We start from the raw sequence: 24,226 nt of genomic DNA on the forward strand, positions 1-24,226 counted from the left end.
AGTTTGTGGTGCAAAAATGGCTTCCAAATAAAACACCTCGCATGAAGACTACTTCCTTAATTTGTGGATAATTTGGACCAAGTTCCACTGAGTGTGGAGGTGATGAAAAATGTTCAAATAAATTTCAGTTGCAAAGGTATTATTTTTGTGAATAAAAATTATCCCTGACTTAGTAACATCACAGGATTTGGTAAAGTGAAAGTGTTAGTCTTAAAATGCCTATAAAACTACATCACCTTAGAAGCTTCAGTACCATCATGTGCATGGCTAGAAGTTGACAAATACAGACCATACTACTGCTCAGCTAAAGACAAAAAGAAAATCAATCTATGACTTTGTAACCTACTCACCTGTCTAAAAGCTAAAACTGGCAGGACAGTTTCACGGCTGTGTGTGATCTTGTGGCATTATGGTGTATGGTTAAATGGCATTTTTGAAGGAAACAGGCCTGGGGGGAAAAATACTAAGCTACCCCACTAGTTTCAGAAATCCCTCTTCTTCCTGGAATTATATTCATTATTGAAAAAGCCTTTGGTTCTCTCTATGGTGACCACCTCGTATGCCCTTTTCTCCACTATTTATTCCTGAAAGGCTGAAAGGACAGAAGGCAGAAGGCAGAGCAGGGTTTGATTCCCTGTAAAATGATGAAATAGGACTGCAGTCCACTGCCTTAGCTGATAGAAAGAAAATGGAGGAATAATAACTGGGTTTGGAACAGAAGTAAATACATGATTGCCTTTAACTTGACTGAATCAATTTAACTCTTAAAATGAGAAATTCCCAGCAGGTTTCATAAGGTAAATTATTAGAGACTCAATAGAGCAAATTGTGTGCTTGAAGAATGAACTTCATGAACTCACATCTCTGTCACGTGTGCTGTGCTCGACAAACAAAGGGAGATTTTACTTCTAAAGCTTTAATGTACGCAGCTGTAAGATCTCTAGGACATATTTAGAAGCTGATGGACCGAAGTGACTCCAATGTTTTTTCTCTGCCTGCCTGTAATAACTCTCTTTGTCATATCTAAGCACTTCACAGAAATGCAAACTGTTAACTGCACAGCATTCCTATGAAAGTAGGCAGGATTAGCTGCTCCCAATCTGATAGACATGGAAAATTAAGCACAAAGAGTAAACTCACCTTCCAAAGACTCCTTTGAAATTCAGGTGCTCATAATGAATGAGAAATTAGGAAACTAAATACAGTCTGGACCTGAGAGTCTCTTCCAGTGTTATAAAATAAGCCTTTAGCAGGCCCAGGAACCAATTGGGAGAATCTTAAGAACTGTCTGTGTTCTTAACCAAGATCTTTCCTTTCCTAAAGAAACCCATACCTCCAAGGATTTCTCAGTAATTGCTCTTCTCCTTTTATAGTTTCTAACTCATATCACACACTTTTCTGATGGTATTTCCCGCTTTCTATCCTGCAGCAATGGAAATAGAGATAAAATAGCTTATGCGTCTGCTGTGATGAGGGAGGAGGTTGTTGGAAGGTTTCCTGCCTGTCACCTGTGTGAGGAGCCCTCTCTGCTTTGATAACCATGGGCTAAAATTTTAAAAAGTGACAAAACCTTTAACTGAAATGTGAGGTTTGCCAGAAGCATTTCACACAGCTCTCACCGCAAGGAATTTAACTGTTCATCAGAGAGAAACACCAGAAAATCTGTGGAGCGGTGTCAGTACCTAACTTCCCCTCTCATTCACCTTCAGTGTGACCCACTGTATTATCATAAACAGTGTCCTCAGCTTCAAGTTATAAAGCATGCAAGACTCATATGTCTTAATCTAGCAAGATGTGTGGAGCCTAACGGCTTCATTCGCCTGTGTTTATCAGTCTGGTATAGCTCTTCACTTAGAATTATTTAAAAAGGGGAATTGAAGACTGGGAGACAGCAACTGTTTCATGCTGAAGTTAACATATTTTGTCTCTCTTGAACAAAAATAAGAATTAACTAGAACACAGTTGAAAAAATATTAGAGTCATAAATGTAAACTTCATTTTCAAGATAGGTAGAGTTAGATATTAGGAAAAAAAAAAAAGCAGCTCTTATCACAGTGTCCTAAAGACATGAAAAAACTCCTCAGACTATCTGGAAAGAAATTATATCCTGGATTCAAATGGGCTTTGTTCTCATTACCTTGAACCTTTCATCTTCCATTAGACTTCTGCAAAGTGAAAGAAGAGTTTGAATGAACCTTTTAAATCAAAGCAGTAACCTTTTACATCCACTCGGAATAGCTGTGAACACCTGCTAAATTACTGCAGACACTACTTTATTATTGCCACTAAGAAAATCGGAGCAGTTCACTGCATACGCAAATCAATTCAGCAATTATATTAGGAAATGAAATCCTGTTGTTTTCATAAATTTCCATGCATATTAAAGCATCAATTTCATTGCTTTCTAGACATTTCCAGGAGACATAAAAAGACAGAACTCACACAGGTAGCCCTTTTTCCATTGTTCTTGAAGTGAGTCACAGCACAATTTGGTGAGTTAAACAATAAAGGAAATTGAAGAAGTGCTGGAGTGCTGTGGAAGTCCTTGCAGGTCGTGTCTGAGCTAGTAGCCTTCATATGCACATCTCGGTTTGTGATTTACTTCCACACTGTACGTTGCTAAATCTCTTTTAGACGGCCAAGTTTTTGCGTGGTGACCTTCAGTGCACATGCTGTCTCTACGCCCTTTGCCTCACAAATTTCCATGTTTTACCAGGATACAAGGGCCTATAGCAGTTATGACCATGTCAGCACCCAACAGGTCTAGTGACTACCACTACTGCTGTTGCAGTGAGTGGGTGAAACCTGCCTCAGGGTCTCCACACATATATGACAACACATAGGATAACAGCACTACATGATGTGGGATTGCTCATGTGGTGACTCCTGAGACGCAGAACAAAATTGCTGCCTATCCTGCCCTTCCCTATATGCACTGTCCCTCTCAGATTGGTGCCATCTGTAGATTTAATACACATATTATCTTTCCTCATTCAGTCCATTATTCAAAATATTAAAAAGTACCACTACTGCGTTTGACACTGTGCCATTGAGAATTACTCTGTAAGTAGGGATTTGTACCTATGTCACAAAAGCTTCTTCCAAGCCATTTCTCTCTAGACTCCTTCTGAGAAGGCATATGATGCTTGCCACCTGCCTTCAGTCTATGGGGGCTGTAGATTTCAAGTCTGGTGTACAGGATTTACTTGCCTTTTGTTGCTATAGCAATACATGTGTCTTACCCGAGTCCTGTTCCTTGATACAATTTCTAATTTACAAGCCCTGCCAAAGTAGCCTTATCTTCTGCCCTCTTCCAGGGATTGGCATTTCCTGAAATTCCAGAGTAGCTTTTTTTATATTTCTCAAATTTTCACTATTTAATGCCCATTCATTATTGGCCCTGGAAACTCACGCTTTTCTAACTCTATATTCAATGGATGTCTGTATTTCTGTACCAGCTGTGTGTACATTAGGATTAATCCATGGTGCAAAGACATGCCCAGGGCTCATCCAGATCCCATATCCCGTGTCCATCTATCTTTGTTCTCCAACTCCCTCCTCCTTTCGCCTACATTTCCAGGTAATGGAAGTCCTGGCAAACAGGTCAGAAGAGTATTAAAGTGAACTCTACCAGTTATTTGACCAGGAAAATCTGAGGGCTAGGATCCTATAGGGGTTCCTAGAAGATGAGTCCAGAGGCAACCTAGGAGTATATACCTTGGATTAAACCCTACTGTGCCAGTTCTGCACAAACAGAGAATAAAAATACAGTCTCTTCCACAACTGCGTCTATAGTCTTCCATTACTGTATTTCGTAACACACTGGTAGGAGAAAAGGCTTTATGCCTATAATCTGCTTTTCTTGCTGCAATTAATTCACAGGTTTTGCTTCAATGTTTTTTTCTGCTACTGGATTTTTTTTCAACTCAGAACTTGTAACTTGAGACTTAATGCCAAATATTTTTTGCTTTCTAAAGTGCATTGTCTGTAAGACAACTGACAGACATCCCTCATGGTGAAAACTGCCACAAGTGGTTTGATCTGTTCCAAACCTTTTCCTGAAAGTCATTTGTTTCAGATAACTCTTTTCATCTCTTATAAAGCAGAGGCAGTCTCTGCATTCAAGGGTCAGACAAAATAATGTAAACTGGGTTTTTCAGCATTTATTGATGTGTAATGTAGCAGACAAATGACTCCACTAGTCTCTGCTGGAAGAGAATGCCCTTGAAATACTTATGCAGATGCACATAAGGACTCTAAAACAAATGAACAGCAAAGCTGCAAGGACATCATGGGCCAGCTTTGGAAAGGAGGGCATTTAATAGATAAAAACCAGTATGGACAGGGAATTAAAGCTCACCTTGAACAAGGAGAATTTCTGTACTAGTCAGAACAAATACTGAGTTAGCTGACAGAGAACTCTTAGTTTTGGGTTTTGTTGTTGTTTCTTGTTTGGTTTAGTCTTTTTTTTCCCCTGGAATATTTGTGACTTGAAACTTCTTCGCTTTCTTTATATGGAAGGAGATTAAGTGCAGCTTCTACTAGAAAGCTCCCAGTGCCTGGGCTTGGTTCCCCACTCTAATGGACAGGGCTGGACACATAGAGATCACTGTGAGGGATCTCCAAGGTATCACTGAATGATCCAGCTCTGCAACTATAGGCTGTATGAACCCATTTGGTAGGGTCAACAGAAGTCCTCTTGTTGTGCTGCATCTGGGAGCTGAGGTAGCATCTGTGTGGTGTAGAGATATGTCCACATAAACTAAATTGATTGTGGCTCTCTACTGCACAACGAGGACTTTGCCTCAAACCAAAACAGGGATGTCAAATAAAAGTTAGAAAGCCCAGGTTCAAGGGCTCTTAATTTCTCTCTCAATTGCTCTGCCATATCTGCTCTAGATTTTAAAGATAATTTTATGTGCTCAGACACAACAGAAGACTAACCAAAGCCTGAATTTTGGGATATTTGTAACAGACTTGGAACTCTCCCTAAACCCATGTCCCACTTTCTGACACCATTATGGAACTATATTCATATTTCTCACTAAAAATAAACATATTTGTTTTGCTCTGAGAAAACAGATGACATATTGAGAGGCAATTAGCAGATCTGTGCTTTCCAGTCAACTCGCTTTCATTTTAGATATATGGAAATCAAGATAATCAAAAATCAGCTTCATGAGAAAAAAAAAATAGTTTATCTCTTGTCTGTCATATGATGCCATACTAAGATTATCCCCCCAAGCCAACTGCCTCATGGAGGAATGGTAGAAAACTTCATGAAGAGGTAAGCTGTTAACATATATGCATATCTGCTGCATTAAACTCTCCAGAGAGATACTACAGAGAAAGCATCCAGCAGAGCAAAGTCCAAAACTTGAGTTATTAGTTTGATGCTTGATACAAAATTAGTTCCACCATTATGGTCTTTCCATTTCCATATATTCATCTTACTAACTCTCCAAGGAAAGATGGTTCAAATGGTTCCCTAAAACTTGTTCTGTTTTTCTGAAATGCATATTCACAAGTGCAGCAGCACATAGTTGCCATATGCAGTCAAATGCAGCACACTGATGCCCAGTCATGAATGAAAACACCTGCTGAACTTGTATAATGAATAAAGCAAATATTTTTTTGCAGTTCCCTGTACCTGAAGTGCTGGAGATGAATAAAATAATGGGCTTTGCACTGGTCAAAACTTGCTGATATGTTAGGCAGACTCAGTCTCAAGAAGACTTTTTATGTTGATGACTACAAATAAATGTGAGGTTGTTGGCTTTCCTACAACAGAGAACTACTACAGTAAGTCAGTAACAAGTTACTATAGTGACCTATTACACACAGGGAAAGTAAATTTCTCTGCACTTATTTTTGGAGCTTTCTGTGAGGTTATATTGTCAACAAAGCTCCAGTTTTAAAACCAGTGTATGCTTCTCACATCTCTCTCTGCAATGGAGAAAGACTTGCATGTTTAGGATAAAACACAAAAGGCATCTCAGTGAGTCAATTGTATTTTGGCATTTAACTGTGTGTCATTAGCACCAAACAAGCTGCATCTCATTTTCAGAATTTAAGCATCACAAGTTAAATGCCTAAATGCTTGTAAAAATTTTGTTCTTGTCCCTCCTTCCTTTGCCTCATGTCAAATAATATCACAACACCTCACATTTTGCAAACACTGCTTTTTTTCCTTTGGGTAGGTTTTAGTATCAGTTAATATGACTGAAGTCTTCCATGTCTCTTTCCTGGCCTCCATATTTCAGTCCATAGTGAGTTTCAGCATCCACACAGCTTTCCTTCTCAGTGCCAAAATCTTTTGTCTCATCCACTGAGTGTTTTTTTCTTTCCTCCACATTCACACCCAGGTCTGGCTGTGGCAGGAAAGTGTGAGAACAAGAGGAGCTTCTGGATGTGTTGGACTCAGTGTGCCCCTATACCCAGGCAAGCTCCTCTCCCCAGCACCAGCAGAGCAGACCCCCTGTATTTTCCCTGAAAGTCACTCTGTGTGCTGGGATGAAACCAGTGCACTGTCACTGCCAACATGCAGCACAATCCAGTGCTGTGCTCCCAGCTGCTCACCCACACACAGTTCTGCTCCCAGTATGGAGGGAGAGGCTGCATGGTCACCCTGGCAGTCCTAGGAAAGAGGAAGACTGGAGTCTGGCTCACTTACCTCTCCTATTTCCTCTGCAGCTTGGAGGTCCTCACATCTGTTGCTGGGGTTCAGTACCTGTGACTGGTGCAGGGCAAGGGGACAAGGGCAAAGAGTAGCAGAGCTAGATCATGTCTGTCAATCTCAGAGTTTCAAGTGCTCCCTGAACAGCTGAGATGTATGGTATTTGGCACTGGTTCAAAATCACATGATTTATTTAGCCCTCATCTCTGAGGCAGCAACATTCAGCTTTCCTGATGAAAAAGTTTGAACCAACCCGTTTTCTAGTTTGTTCTGCTCCTCCCCAACAGGAGCTGTAAAACACAGGTTGCTCTTATATCCTCCCGTCTGGTTACCACTTACAATTGACATATGTAAAATACATCAGGTAGTAGTGCCCATGTATCTCTCCAACCACTTCTCAAAGGGCTAATTTACCCTGCAAAAATGGTGAGTGAGAATCCAGCTCAAGGACTAATTGACTGACGAGAACACGTTTCCTTTTAATACTACAGAATTTCAGAAACATTTAAATCTGGTGCCAATACACATAAAGGGTACTGTAAACTGAAATGACCTACACATTTCACACAGTAGAAGCAAGAAGACAGTTATGACATATTTCATATACACACAGAAATGTGGAGATTAAAGTAACCCTAGGGCAGCAATTAAGCTCTTTGAAGCATATCTAACTGATCGGCTGAAACTCTTATCTGTAGCAAACACTGGTGCCAATCCGGATGTCTTCTTACAACTACATATAATAACTCTACCACAGTAATGAAGGGCAGTTAACTTAGACCCACCAGTCGAGTTGCTGTGAGTGTATGACTGATTATGTTGTGACTAGAGAAGCCTGTGAACATCTTGCATTAATTTTAATAATTTAGAATTTCACTACACACAAAGAAAAAAAAAGAAATTTTGAGTGCTGATATAGTCTAATGACCCTTTCAGTAATTTCTGGATTTGCTTAAAAGGCTTATTCAGCTCCTCTATATTTCAAAGGCTACATGTGTTCAATTGAATGTGAACCTGACAGCAAGACCTTCAGAAGAAATGTTGACTTTGATGTGTAAGTGAAACAAAACTCAACCCAGTGAAATTATTTCTCACTCACACCTGCTTTAATGTACTCAGAATTAGGTTCTCTGTCCTGAAAAGTTAATATAAGAAGGTGAAAGAAGCCAGCCTCTGGAAAAAAACCAGTTTTCATTGAAAGGAATAAGGCTGTACCTTAAATTTAACCTTCTCGTCAGAACCAGCTTCCTGATTGTGCCTTTCTGTGTGCTTTCTTGGGCATGTAATGTATATATAACCAAGCATGATTTGCCCTTAAATGAATGCAACAGGCTAAAATCACCAGTCACCAATGAGAATAATGTCTTATCTGACACTCCTGGGGATTGTTTTGAGTTGGGTTCCAGCTTGCTAAGATTTACACTTCAGAAGCCTGTGCAGCACCTATGCCTCTGTTTGTGTACCCTGTCACCCCACAAAACTCCCAGCTCCAGTGAAGCTTACCAAAACTGATGCTGGGGTTTATGACAAGACTGTTTCCTTCTCATCCCAATGAAGAACATATGTCCTTAAAACTGTCATGTTATTAGATAACTACGACAGTGCAATCTCAAAAGACAAGAGCATAGTCTTCAATTATTTCAGCACATGCCCCAGTGCCACTTTATACATCTGGTGATATTTTAGGCAACCATATGAGACTAAATATGGCAAAGGATCTGTGGGAGACTTGGACTTTTCTGGTAGGATGTAGAATAACACTGGCCATTTGATATAGCACCAGAAAGAAGGTAACTGAATCTCATACACAGAATAATGATAGGGTCACATTGCCTCTAGTTTTTGTTTCATAATGCAGCAGAAATTTTTACCAACATTTCTACACAGCATAGATAGAATTGCTCTTCTACCAGAAGGATTTTAAAGTGATTTCTCACATGCCTTAAGCATTGGGATATATCACGGTCTAAGCATGATGAATCTCTGAATTCTTCCAGCCAAAGTTATTGCATTTTATTTTATTGAGCCAAGGACAGATTGTTAGTGTATGCTCTTGTACGTCCAGTGCAGTGTCTTTCAGTAGCACACACCTCATTACAGTCAAGCCTTCCATGTCTTCTTGTAGTCTGGCCTTCTGCTGGAGGAAGCTCTCTGTGACCTGCACCTTCTTCAAAAAATCCTCACTTTGATTGAAGTGTGGGATCAGTGTAAAGGACACCTAGAGAAGAAAAGAAATGGGAAGGCAATTTACATTCTCTGATCTAAGAACAATTTCATATAAAATGCTTGAAATCCGCTGGAGGAGGAGAATTGGGCAATGATGAATAGAATGGGCTGATAAAAGCCTCACTGCTGGGTGAGCAAAGTCAGATGGGTGGGTCACAGCATATGTGCAAACCTCTGAAGGAGAAGCTGGTCAGGAACACTTTATATCGACATGAGAGTGAATATCTCAATTTCTTGGCTGAAGAACATCCTTTTGTAGAGTCTCACCACTTTGGTTTTGCCCTAAGACTAATTGGAAGCACAGATATGTGTAAAATGATCAGTGAAAAGTGATTTAGGAAGCTACTGCTGCCTTATCGTCAATATGGTAACAGTAGGAGTGATCTGAATGTGTGCTATCACATCATATTTGATATATTACCAAGCACTCTGTGAATGCACTGAGTGATGTATCTCACCTAACATATCTTTCCATGCTTATGGGTTTGGAGTGATTTCAGCTCTCCAGGTCATGGCTGAATGCAAGGCTGAGTTTCTTAGTTTTGAGCTTCTGCTACCTAAGTGATTTTAATTCTTGACTAGTGAAGAGATATCTTTATGCTCTGCCCCCATTTTCTATGTTGTTTGATGTCATGGAACTACAGGGGGAAAAAACGTGAAACCAAGCACAAATTACCAGGAGCTTGGGCTAATCAAATTCCAGGGAGACTTAGGGTCTATGACCTCTTCTGTTTTGTTCCTTTTTGTGGATTATCAACATACACATATAAATCTTAAATTTTCTGAACATAAACACATAAATGTTAAATTTTCTTTTGTTGACTTTTAATGAAATCCATCACTATCCCACTGTGGAGAGCCAGCCATTTTAGTGAGTTCACTCGATGGTATATGACCATATGGAAGAATTGTTGCAGGGTTACAGATGTCTAGCGTTCCAAAATCCAATGGTGTCTTCTCTTGCACATGGACTGAAACAAGCTCTTTTAGGTGCTTGGGCAGAATAAAATGTTACGAAGTGAAGAATTTAATTGTCAGTGGGGTCAGTTGGTGGGATACATTCTTGGCCTTTGATTTCAGTTCAGTGAGGACTTTTTGTTCTGTATATGTAGAGTCTTGATCAGTCAAACCTGTATCTTTACAGGAACTCCGAGGCAGTAACATAACATAAATAAGTCTGAATTATAGAATAGCTTTTGGAAACCTAAATCTAATAAATCTTTTAAAGTACAATATGTATCTGAACATATGAAAAGTCTCCTAGAAATGCTTTGTTGGTCTGGGGTCAAGAGACTTGACCCCAAGTCCATTGAAGTCAGTAGGACTCTTTCCAACAGCCTCATTATAGCATTTTAACTCTAACTTTGGGTGGAAATAAAAGTGTACTCTAGTCTTGAGCAAAGGAATCACTAATTTACAGTACCAGGAAAAATTAGATGAAGTTCTCCCTTGTTTCAGACCTTACTGGCAAGCAGTCTTGGACAGGAGACTTGTCATGCTATTTTGCAATTAATTACTTACAGTCAGTGTTTATGTCACTGTGGTTTCAGCTCCCTTCAAAGACTTTTTTATAGACATCCAATTAGTTGTTATACTTTTTCTTAGGATAAGCATCTGCATTTGCCAAGAATTCCTGAAGAGAATGTACCTGATAAATGTGAAATCGCCAGCTCATCTTCTGTTAGAAGAAGTGCTTGGCAGATCAGTATACTAAAAGCAAGTTTGAACTTCCAGTATAAGCCACCTGTTTCAAAAACTCATATTGAAAGGAAAGATTATGTTGTTTGTGTATATACATCACATTACAAATAAATCACAAATCTATTCAAGGTAGTGTGATTTAGACATATGTGAGGTGCTTAATATGCTCGTGGGTGTGGAAAGAAGAACATGTAATGAGATGTTAGGATGATCATCTCACATTTCAGTTGTGTAAAACATTTTGAAATTGTCACAGATGAATATTCCTTCTTAGATACTGTGCTGTACATACTCCAGAAGAGATCTCAAAACCTAAATGTGGTATGTTTATGTCAGCTTTTGTGTGTATTCCTGTCATCTGTGCTAACACAGCATTTGCAAATCTCCCTCCAGTCTTGCACAGGACTTAAATAAGTTGTTAGGCACTGCTCAAATACACAACAGACTGGCCTCTTTCCCAAACCATCTGTCTAATGTGTGGCTTATATTCATCCCATTTAAGGCACAAAGAGCAATCTCCTCAGGCTTCTCTATCCGGTTTGGAAAGACTAGCACAATAGAAGACAGAGAATTGTAATGACATACAAAAACCTTCACTCCAGACAGTTTTCAGTGAATCAACAACTGTTGCTATGGGATGAGCATCTGATGCTACCAAGCAGGTACAGACTTTTCCTGAGAAGGTAGGTATGCTGCTGGCAGGGCTGCTGCCTGCCTAACATGCCACTTCTGTGGTTTTTTTCAGCTGTACATATTTTATTCATTCAAACGTGGAATGAAATCAATGCAGAATTTTTTTTTCCCCATTAAATTAAGCTATTCATTTTTGCCCAGGTCTAGAGGAAGGCAGGAAAAGGCTGATTTGAAAATCTAGTGCCCTTGAGAAAGGAGATGAATAGGCATGTTACTGGTTTGGACAGATAGGGAAAGGATGGATTTCAGAGGGTGGAAAGGAGGTGGGAGATGACAAATGACAGGGAAGTAAAAAATCTCTGCAGCAGTTTTTTTTTTTGCCAACAAAGAACAAAAGTAGTAAGTAGGGTTTCGCACAGCACAAATCTGCAAGAGATAAGGTCAACAATAACACTGAGTGACTCCAGAGGTTAAATATCAGTGCGTTTTTTTCCCTCAGTTCATGAGCACAGACCCTAAAGAAAAATCCCTTTATTTGAGTTGTGGATGAGTTTTTTCCCTAAGGATTTGAGTACAGCTTATATGAAAGGTTTGAAACACCACAAACCATGAAGTATATTGCAAAGAGAAGAAGAAACAAACAAAATCTTACTCTTTGCATGGCACTGTGTCTGCCACTGGTTTTCCAAGCAGTGCTGGGAGTGCAGATCTTTTGCACTATGTGGAGTCTGGGTGTCAGTAACTCTTGCACAGGTATGGAGTGTGCCACCCATCTGCACAGCAGATGTAAAGCCCTGAAGTATTTTCTGTAAACCAAGGTTCTGATATGTAGAGGCTGCAATGGCATTTAGCGGAATTAGAGTTGTAGTACTAAAATCGGTGTCCATCTTCCAATTTAAATAGTCAATGCAAAATAAATCTAAATTAAAAGCTAGATTTAATTTGAAAAAGAATCAAAGAGGGAAAAGTATTACATAACATTTTGCATTTGGTGATGTGAACCAAATTATGGTATAAAAGCACATAATAAATTACCACAGATGACAGTTTCCTAGATTAAAATATCATTATAGCAGTTTTGACTAAATTTAGGGTCTTTTTCCTTAAAATGCTGCCTTAGATACTGCTAAAGTAAACTAAAAGGCACCTGATACTCTCATTTCATTAGGTTAGCCAAAGAAAGCATGGAAGTGAAAACGAAACATAGCAAATCATAAATTGCAGATGAAACAGAGGTGGCTAGAAGGGAAGAGGTAAAATTTGAGGTCATTGTTTTCTACATTCATAGTTTGGGCTTTGAGATGTTTATTTATTGGATTTTCTGCTTACTCCACAAAACACCACATTTGCGTGCATCTTCTCCACATATGTGCAACTGACAGAAAAAGAAACAAACAAATCTCCAACACTTTGAGGAGAATGTCTTGATTGAACCACAGTGTGGCAGGGGAGGCTGTAGAAAAGCACTCTGCTTATCAGAGCAAGGCTCTTCATCCATGCTCTCCCCCCACACCTGCCTCTTATAATTATTTTTTAAATTATTTTTCTTTTCATGCTAAGTCTCGTTATCCGTATGAGTGTCTGGTAGCACAGTGACACTCTTTATCCATGTGCTCAGTCATAAGGTATTCATGAGCAAAGAGCAGGCCTTTTTGCAGTTCCAAAGTGTGTGTTGCAGTTCATAGCAATTTATACCATAAACACACAACATTCCCCTGTTCTCTGTTCCCTCTTCTTTTTCCCAGAAGGTCTCCAGCCAGCTGGTGGGGAGTAGAAAAACTACCTGAAAGCAAGTGATGTAAGAGCCAAAGCAAAGATTTTGAAGATGCCCTGGAGGATGACAAATATTCATGCAAATATTACCTGTAGAGATACCACTAGCTGAAAAAGGTTTGCAGTAGAGAAAAAGAAAGATAAATTTAATTGTGTAACCAACTGCATGCTTGCCAATATCACTTTCTCTCTCTGAGAATAATGTTGGCAGTAGGATACAAAGATCTACATATGCGTTTGAGATGCCCTAGAGTACCCCAGCTGAGCTGCACCTGCTGTTCTAGGGAGGAATGGGCCTTCCCGGGTCCTGTGACAAATCTGCCAGCCTATGCAGGTGTCTCAGACCCTGAGGACATTGCTCATGGCACCAGGTCTTGTCTGTCTCTTGACTTCTCTCACATTCTGCACCCAGGAAGCAATACAGCTACCCAATCGTAGATATCCAAAGCCACCAAAAATGTTTCAGGGTATCACAGGAATAGTGATATGTTAGTAATGGAGACCCACGTCTTTCTGTAAAGGCAGCAAGGAGCTCAGGGAGCAGTGGCCTACTACCCAATCAGCTCTGCAGAACTATATTTGAACTGACTAAAACGAGAGCTTAGACTCAATGCTCATGACATACTTTAGTTGTCTTAAAGTCCACTCCAAATTATCCTACCCACTGTGGCTTATAGCTCCTAGGTTTCATTGTCGACCTCTTTTAATAGCAGTCCTACTCTTTGCCCAAGGAGGCTGAGTTACACAGAAAGGATCGATCATCTATGGACCCTCTGTTCAGTATGGCCTTTTGCTTTGCTCTACTTAAGGCATACTCATCTGTGCCTTGTGGGGTGCAGTTGCCCACCAGGACAACTAATTTAGCCCCTGGTACCTTGTGTTTTGTTTCTGGCCTCCATTCAGTGAAAAACAAAGGACTGTGGGCAGGTAAAGCATCCTGATGGCAACTCATATCTGTTTCTAATCTTCCTCCAGGCTTACCCTTCCTCCATCCACTACTGAGTATAACTAACACAGTTGTCTTGCACAATCTGCAGAAACAAGGCAAATCACAGCTGTGCCTCTAGGACTGTGTTCCCTCACTGTGAGCATTTATTTAACTCAGGTCTGACTTGCTGCAGATGTGAAGTGGATGTGGAGCCCATCTGTATAAGCAGGATTTGGAGCTACTTGTTGAGGTTGCTGGGAGAGTGTATTTCCAACTTTATTGCACTTCTGTAAGAGACTATCCAGTATCTTTTTATTTTTTTTCCTGAAAGGTCACAGGATACTTATTCCTAATTTGCCATAGAAAAGTTGTGGAGGAGAAGGAGTAGAAATTTGGGAACTGGAAAAATTTAAGACATGGCCTATACATGTGTTACAGTGTCTCATATAAAAAGGGGTGTTTTAGAAGCAACTAAGCGTTTTCCCTTAAGCAAAAAATAATTGATGAAATTAATCCACAGAAGATATATGAGCAGCGAAGGAAGAAAGTCCCTTGGCAAAACTGCAGCTGTGCATTTGTTTTTGTTTTTAGAAAGCTATGACTTCATATTAGATAATTATTCACTCATCCCTAAGTTTTGCTAGAGAACACTTCAAGTAAATGATCCACCATGAGTACTCCAAGATATATTTCACTAGACATGGTATGTTTCACATAGTGGACTACCTCTCTTCTGGCAAATTGAGCAGAGCCCAGGAAGATTCCTGGGATGTGTAGCTCTCTACAGTGAAATTCTTGCACGTGTGCATTACTGGCTCATGGTCAACCATGATCCCCCAGGACCCCAGAGCCTTTTCCTGGAAAGCTGCACTGCAGTTGATCAGCCCCCAGGATGTACTGGTGCCTGGGATATTTCTTGACATTTGCCTTTATTGAACTTCATGAGATTCCTCTCTGGATAACTTTCCAGACTGTCAAGATTCAATAGCAGCAAAACTATCTGGTGCAATGATCACTCCTCCCAATTTTGCATCATCTGCAAACTTTGTGAGATGCACTCTGTCACTTCATCCAGGACATTAATGAAGTTATTAAACAGCATTTGTGTTGATTTGACCCCTGGGAGGCACCAACAGTGACCTGTCGCTGCTTGGGCTTTGTGCTAATAAACACAAACCTCCAAGCCCAGCAGTTCAGCCAGTTTCAGTCCACCTCACTTATCTATGTATCTAGTCTGCACTTCATTAGTTTGTACATGAGAATGGTATGGGAAACGATGCTGAAAGCCTTGTTAAATTAAAGATAAACAGCATTCACTGCTCTCCTCTTGTCCATCAGGCTAGTCAGGTTGTCACAGAAGGCTATCAGGTTTGTCAGGAGTGATTTCGCCTTCATAAAGGCTAATTAGATCCTACCTTCTGGAGTTCGTACATTTGGAAATAGTTTCAAAGTTTACTTATACCTACAATTGTTGCAGAATGAAATTATTCTGTAGCTAGCAATGCTACTTGAAAGAAGGGGATCAATGAAATAAGGGTCACACACCCATTCTGGTCAAGTGCATCATAACTCAGTGGAGTTATGTGGGTTCAAGAACATGCCATTTATACACTCCTTGACTCAGCAATGCCAATCCTCAACACTTCTGACAGCTTTATATGTTTTCTGTTGTAAACCAGTTAAGTGGAGCCTGAAAACTAGTGAGAAAACCTCACAGGAGTGGGTACTTCTGAGTTTCCTTGTGCATCCTGGGATACACCAGTGGACCAGAGGACTTCTAATCTCACAGTTTGTCTTAGCCAAGCCAAGCAGTGAGATAGTGGTTTGTGCTCCCACAGCCAAGCAACACAGAAAGCAAACAAGGAATGCAGCAGTGCTTGCTGGACAGGCTTCTTGCTATGCAGAGCAACTGTGGAAGCACATCTGCCTCCCAGGAGCTTCAGAGTGCTCTTCTGTAGCTGACTCTGAATAACTTTTAATTATATGGATGCTCAGTTTCCTCATATAAAGTGTGGTGCAGACTGCAGGAAGGCAGACATGACTTCAGCTAAGAAGGGTGTGATTTTCAGTGTTTAAATAGACATGAGTAAACAGTGTGAGTTGGGCCTTGAGTGGGTAACACAGAAACAAAGATACACAGGCTTTCTTGCAGTTGAGTTTATTTTTGATCAGAGGAACAGCACTGATGATTTAATCCATCATGTCAAAAGTCTTCAATGTCAATACAGAAAGAATAGTAATTTAAATCTGTCACTGACAACTGCTCATTTTCAGCTCTAGCCAACAATGCAGCTCAGAAAATAAAAAATGGAAGCTATACTGACATGAAAGGAGACATCTTTTGTAAATTCCTGGTAACAACCACCTGCCTCTCACCAGAAAGAGCTAATATTTGTTTTCAGACACAATTGTCCACCTCTCCAGTGAATCATGTAGATTTAATTTCCTCACTTGCTTTAATAGTAAGTGGTTGTATTTTCTGTGCCATGATAACATTAATAGAGTTTATTGAATAACAGAAGGGCAAAATTGATTAGCTTGAAAAAGTTTCTAGATTTAATTGGCTGGAGTTTGCTGACAGAAGAGTCTGTAGTAAACTGCCACTTTAACTGGGTGAAAGCTAAACTGTGTTGACTAAGATATGTCTGTTCAGCAGTCAGCTCTGTGACTACAAGGTTTGCAGCCAGAGCTGATAATCAGCTAGATACAGCTGGCTAAAATGATCCATGCTGCTCTATAGACACCAGCATGGTCTAACTGCCCAAGTGTTTGCTCAGGATGTGCTTCCTACTTCCCAAATCACTGCAGCTTCCTAGCTACCACCATCCAGGACACGAGCTTAAGCTAACTCTGATTTGTTCATCTGAGCTGCAGTCACAGCATGGTTGAGAGTACAACCTGACACAGCCATTTGCCAGCCTCATTCTCAGCATGGGTTTAACACTAGCCCTCCATAAAACCTTTGAATACACCTTGTAAATATTTCATGAAACAGTAAAGACCTTTGGCTCAAAACTTCCTAGCATAGAAATCAATTAGGAATCACTGCCCAGTAGTGCTGGGAGCCATACAACCTTCCTTCTGCTCTGGGTGCTGGGATGGTTCTCTGGATCTCTGTTTCCACATATGCAAAGCAGGAATGGGATTTACTACCACAAGCTAGGTTTTGTGTAACATAATTCCCTTGAGAACTGTGAGGTTCTCAAGAGGTGCCTTGTGAAATCACCAAAGAAATATCCAGTTTTGTTTATGTAGAGTGTCTGAATGAAACAGTCAAGTAAGGACATATTATCTGTTTCTAGTCTGAATGTGAAGAAGAAAGGGTGTTACCCAACAGCACATACTGATTAAGCAGCAGGCAGCACCGTCAAAAATTTGGCATCTTTTACGTGTGTATCCTTCTAGTTATATTGCCCAAAATAATTTTCCTACAGAGAAGAATATGTAAGAAGCAGGGCTTACTTTCATGTCTTTATACTTTCATGATTCAGAGCACAGTTTAAGCAGTGTTTTTCCAGAATTACCTCTACCCCAAGCAACAAAGACAGGCATGCAGGACATGTTCAGGACTACTAATTCCGGGTGATAAAGTGAAGTGGTGCAACATTTACAATGTATATATTTATATTTGGCAAAATAATTTAGACAACTTATGTTAAGCATCTTTGTTACTCTATCCTTCAAAGCAAGTAAGGGCTTACAGAGTAAGCTATAAACCCTACAGAATTTACCTGGATGCAAACTCAGGAATATGTTATATCTCTTGCCTTCTGCAGATGACTCAGGGATATCCTTGTCAAGCCAAAACCCTGATCTTGGAATCCTCTTGAGGTGAGAATGCAAACTGAACACATATAAACCAGGCATATTTCACATTACAGGAGTAACAGAGTTGTTTTTCTGCTTGAATGTGTGAGAGTTCGGATCACACTTTGTGTTCTCTGTCTTGTCCCTTTTAGGCCCTTCTATTTTCAGATGACTTATTTTTGAAAACAGGGTTTTTACAGGGTTTTAATGGATGTCCTTACTCTGCAGATGGCACCTTTATCACAACTCTAAAGGTAGACATTGTAAGGTGGACTAGAAGAGTACTGAAAACAGAGAAAGGAGCACAGTTCTACTCCTTGATCTAGAAACACCTCTAGCCTTCATGGACACCCAGTTCTGTACTCATGGAGTAAGTTGTTCCAGCCATACTGAAATTTGGAAGAACTTTCACACAGTGGCTCATGAACGTAGACAAAACTTACTTTATTATGACAACAGACTCTGAACAAAAGTAGTTTTGACTTTCATTGTAAGTATATAACAGAACTCTGCAGAGATGCTGATACTACTGAAAATATTACTAATACAGCCCTGGAGATGGAATGAAAAGTGCACATGTCAATACTGTGGGCACTTCAAGGTTACTGGCTATAAGAAGCATATTATTTCCTCTAGGAATGACATATGCTTAACTTTTTATATTCAAGATATAATATGCTACTACAGCAGGGTGTACACTAAAACTAGTAAACATTGCTAGGCCCTGAAAGGTAATACATGGAATAAAGCGAGCACACATACACAAGGTGGTGCTGCTGGGCTAACACAGTGAATCTTCTGCTACTCCACTGCACAAACCATTTTGTGAGAGAAAATCTCGTGCATGGAAAACTTTCTTCTTTGATTTTCCACCTTCTGAATACTCCACTCCTCACATTTCAGTTGGCCAGGAAACAACAGTCTTGTTTCACAGGGATGGTGCAAATCTGACTTTTGTCTTTGTCTTTCTTTGGTTCTTCAGTATTTTTGCTACTATTTTCAATCATGAGCTACACACCTGTTTCACTAGACTATAAATACCACACAGATCTGTCAGCAGAATCTTAGTCAGAATGATATAAGGTAAAATCTCAAAGTCCCCACATGAATGTCACAAGATGCATGCCAAAGGTCTAAATAATTTTTTTTAACTGATGTGTAAATTTCTAAGTCATCTAGATACCTCAGCAAATTTTATTCAGTCTCTAATTTAACTTACTAGAGTCAAAACAGGAGACACCTTAAATCACTTTTTCTATTGAGAATGAAATTCACACGTCTGTTTTTAATAAGCATTTCCATAATACACACTGAGATTTAAATACAATAAAAGATTGAACAAGTAAATTTATTTGATAAAAAGTATTAATACAAGGAAATATGTAAATGTAATGTCTCACAATCCAAATGTTTATGAAAATCATGTATATGGGGGTATATTCCTGAATTCATCATTTCCATTAAATAATATCATTTAACAGCAACTGAACTACTTCCAATAAATTTTCAGATGCTAAGGGTTGAGCTTCGTAGGTTTATGCTTATGTGAGCTGGAATAAATCTGGAATTTCTTAAGGTATACACGAGTAATACAGAGAAGACTGACAAATTGTTTTGTTAGCCATTACAAATTAAACAACAACAAGAATTGGAATAGCAATGAACATGTGTAGAATGGGTCCTTACCTGCAAGAGAGTTCTTAGCAAAATTTTAAATACAGAGGGAATCTTGAAATATTAATTATGTCCTATAAAGTATAGGTTTTCCTGTATGACGTCCTCTGCATTGGCTGTTCTGGCTCTATCGCTGAGTATTCAGTCTGCCCAGAGAAACCCTTAAGGTCTCTTAAGGATAGTTAGAGTTTAGATAATCACAAAGTAATTAAGGTTTGCCTAGCCATCAATTGGATGCAGGTTATTTATTGTTCTTTGAACACACAAAATTGCTGTACTTACGGGGTGATCGTATACACTGGCAAAACTAAACAGGCATTGCTTCACTAGAGAACAAGCTCTGTGTTGTCTGTGATCAATTTATTTGAAAATTTTATCACAAGAGCTCTCTTCTTTAATTAGCACAGTGTGACTGGGCAGGACACTTGCTGTGATCATGATGAGAGCCTCTCCTCAATCTAAAGATTTTAACATGAGAGGTCAGTTTGTGGTCTCAGTAATGTCAGCATAAAAATCTGCAGTAACTCTTCAGTGTCATCAGGATGCATTAGTTAAACCACTGTTCTTATTCCTAACTCTCATTCTTGATGGTGAGATGAAAATCTGGATCCTAGAATTTGTATCTTGAATTTTGGTTGGTTAATTCTTCAAAATAGATTTTTCTCCTTCACTGTTTCTCACCAAAACCAGATTTTCCCTGTAACAGTTGTCAGTTTATAGTATAATTAGAAGGACAAAAGTTCCTGCTGCTTTATTAAAGCAGCAGTCTCTCTTGCTTTGTGAACTACATTTATACTTTACAGAGATATTCCCTAGCAACTTACTTGTTTCTCTGAATAGTATCTGCCTTTTTATTTGTTGTGCTCTGACAAATAATTTTTAAACAGTGTGCTGAGTGCTAAGTTGCCTGTTGATTCTCATTTTGAAATATTTTCACCTCATTTTTATTTTTGAAGCAAAGAAATAGCAACAATAAAAAAAAAATCACCTTTCCCCCAGCCTGTGCATTTTTCCACCGCCATTGGGGCTCCTTCTATAATTCCTACTGTAAATTTCCATTGTAAATCCAAACGTATACTGCAGATGGAGCTTTAAGGTTTTTCCAAGAAGAAATCCATTCACTATGCCATAAAGATGTCCCAGTGATAGGAGAAGGAGAGGGAGACTCACAGAAGACAAGTCAAGGAGTGGGATGATGCCAGGTACAATTGTGATTTGGATTTGTACTCTTTACACTTGCCTCTAACAGACTAGCACACGGAAAACACAGACTCAGGAAAATCTTATAGTTATCCTCTCTGTAATCCTCAAAAAGAATGAAAGATTGATTGGAGCCCTCCTTAGGGCAGGGAACCAAAGTATGTCTATAGAAAGCAAACAACTTTTGAGATAGTGTGTTGAAAGGAACAACATAGGCATAACAAAGCAGAAGAATTATAATGTAATAAATGAAAAAAATTCCTTCAAGCCACAGCCTATGTGAAAATGAAAGGTCAATGGCCAGTTCTAATTAACATGACCTTTTTAATGGAATTAGTCCTATCCATGTGCATCAGCAGCAGATGCAAGCTTACAAAAGCAAAACTGAAGTGGGCAAGAGGTTAATTACGTAGGTAGACATCACAGGACCACTTTTAGCAATATCCAGAAAAAAACTGCTGCTTTTGTAAAATTGTCTTATTCATTTAAAACTATACTTTTCCAGTTACTCCTGGTCAGTTGGAAACAAGGTTTCAAAACATGTTTACCTCAACTTTACTGAAAAGCCAAAGAATCAGAACCTGCTGTGTTCTGGGAGAGTGATGGTGACCCAGGCTAGCACAGCCTGCTTTCCTCTGTATTTTCCTTCCCAGTCTAACCCATACACACATACACACACCACTTTGCCTCTAGCTAGCAGGCCTACCTGTAACATGTAGGAAATAAGTACACCTTGAGACCAAGAAAGCTGGGTTTAATCTAGGGAGGTGATTTCACATCAAGCAGCACTAACTGCTGACCTCATATCTGGGTCATGCAGGGTGAAGAGCCAAAGCAGTCCAGTAGTCAGGAAGGGTTATATCTTGCTCATCTTTAAGATGTGATTGAAAATACCTTGAAAGCCCAGTCATGTCTAGTTGGAGGTACAGACATGAGGACAGCAAGCCCTGACTCAAAATGTCTCCCAAAGCAAATGGAAACGAAGGCTTTGTTCTGCTTGCCTTTTACAAGTGGACTGTGAGGTTAGGCATCTTTGCGTATACTAGAAAAACTGGATGTAGTTTCATCCTTACCCTTGGTGAGCTCACATCCATGTCTCTTATCCACAAAGGAGTAGATACCCAGAAACTATTTTGTGGTGAGTGTATACACCCTCTCTCCTTTTATATCACACTGCAGCTCCCCTTGGGTTAGAGAGAAGAAGAACACGTCTGTACCATAGTGATGCAGGGACTGACTGAAGTCCCTGCAGCCATAGCTCCTTGAATTGCTCACAAATTTTTATTAGCTAAAATACTGCACCGGTCTAGAGACCAGAAGCCAGTGCTCCTCCACAGCCTTGTTGCAGATAAGGGCGCTGAAAGACGCTTGTGTTCATGCTGCTGGGCTCTTCCAGTTCATTTCTTCAGTAGGACACCTGCATTTGCCCTCTGCTTTAGCAGCAGTAGCCCTGGCATCTCTGTCAGGTGACTTTTACTCCCAGCTCACATTGAAGTGGTCCAAACATAGAGCCAAATCTCTGTCGGGAATGCTGCAGTCACCTGGAGTATATAAATTTAGCTTACATCTATCTACATTATTAACAGACATTTTAATAAATTGCTGTAGCCAGCTGGAGCAAGACCATAGGTGAACAGGCTGTCTAAAACAATAGCTCATCCCCACTTACTGCCTTCTGTTGGGATGCATGTATCTATCTATTTATGTCTATAGCACACTGGTAACACTAATTAACCCTACATAAACTATTTATAGGTGCTCCTTTTATAAAGAAGTGTCATCTGAAATGCAAACACAGGTTTATCACCCTCCACCGCACTCCTGGCTTGTAACAGCCCATGTCTCAAGGTTTAGATTGACAGCTGGCCTCCTTTTAAGCACATCAGGGCACGAGCCCCCACTTTCTTTCAAGATTATTCAAACCACTCAGAGGTAGGTTTTGAGACCAATTCCATGGGGCTCAGCATCAAAGTGGTGGTTTCTGTGTGCAATAGGTACATTCATTAAGTGTGTCAGTGCATAATGAAGTTACAAGGTCAGCGAGAGCACTGCGTTAGGAAAAGAATCTGTACAAGTACAGCCAGTACATTATTCTGAAGGCACTTCTGTCTGGAAAACCCTTACATTTCTCAGATTTTGTAATGCCATTAGTAGTACCTACTGCAGTTTTATTTGCAATTATCACTACTTTTTTTAACTCCCACTCTTCGGAAGCAGAAAAAAATCCCCCAAATGAGATGCATCACACTTTCTTACTGTGAAATGTGGTCTCTATTTTACTGTTTCCTGAAGAAACTATGATGGAAACATATATTTTCCTCAGAGTCCATAGGACACACAAAATCAGCTTATTTCTATCTATCAGATGTGAACACTATGTAGTACCTTACCAATGATTCACTTTAAATTACTCTCGTCTTCTGAAATCCTCTTTATTCAGATTACTGCACAAGCATGACAGAAAATAGAATAAAGGCATTCTGAAATCCTTCTTTGATCTACTTTCAGAACCAGTTTGCGGTAAGTTAGCTCCAAATTGATTTCAGGAGTTAATAATCAAGCAGGCAAACAACATCCATCAATACTATGTACGAGAAAAACTTCCCAATCTAATGGCTAAAAAAATTAAGAGTTCAGAACCACTCTGTTTTTTAAATATTTGACATTATGAATAATAAATTATAATTATAAATAAACTATAGATCCTAATTTCCCACTATAAATAGGAAACTTTTATAACAAGATTTTTAAGTCAGAGTTTGCACAGTGTTGAGTACACACCAGAAGCCTGCCAATTGTTTAAAAATGCTGGTTCTGCTTTCTATTTTTCTTCTGCAGTGCTAATTAGGATAAGTCAACTTTTCCTCTTGACGACGCACACAGCCATGTTGTTATATAGCATTACCTGATTAGTTGTCCAAAATGCTGCACATGTAAAGACACTAGCTGTGATCAGACTGTTCTGTACCAACTTTGAGGGTGCTTCATAGGTGTTTAGATTATGCTTATTTGCATCAGCGGTTTTTGTGACCCTACGGTGTTTTAATATACCAGTAGCATCTGCAACTTCAACATTATTAAAAAAATCCAACTAACACAATAAAGTCTTAACAACAGATCATGCAGTAGAGTAATGTGACATTGTGTTAAGAAAACGAGATGTCATCCAACCACCCTTGCATTGTACCAGTGAATTCAGGGCTATAAGCATCAGTCAAGATTTTGGCAAACATCTGTGAGACTATTTGTCTGGCTCAGTTTTAAATAAGATAAGAGTTTTTTCTTCTACTTGTGGTCTCTGTTTTGTTATCTGCCTACCTGATAGACCAAACCTGCTTTGTTTAAAGTCTAGAGAGTTGCTCCCTGCAAGGGGATGGTCTAGCAGAATGAAAAGTTCTTGCATTATTGTAGCATCATGTAAAATGACATGCAGCAGATTATGCAATTAGAGGTGAAGTAGAAAGAAATTGTGTATTAGTATCACACCCCAAATGCAGAGTGGACTCTGTTGTGCTACGGGTACATCTGGTTCTTCATAAGATAGTTAGATAGTTATATATTTATTTGTAATATAGTAATATAGTAATATAGTTATTTGCTTCTTACTA

The sequence above is a fragment of the Chiroxiphia lanceolata genome, chromosome 2 (genome assembly GCF_009829145.1).
Source record: "Chiroxiphia lanceolata isolate bChiLan1 chromosome 2, bChiLan1.pri, whole genome shotgun sequence".
Classification (NCBI taxonomy): Eukaryota; Metazoa; Chordata; class Aves; order Passeriformes; family Pipridae; genus Chiroxiphia; species Chiroxiphia lanceolata.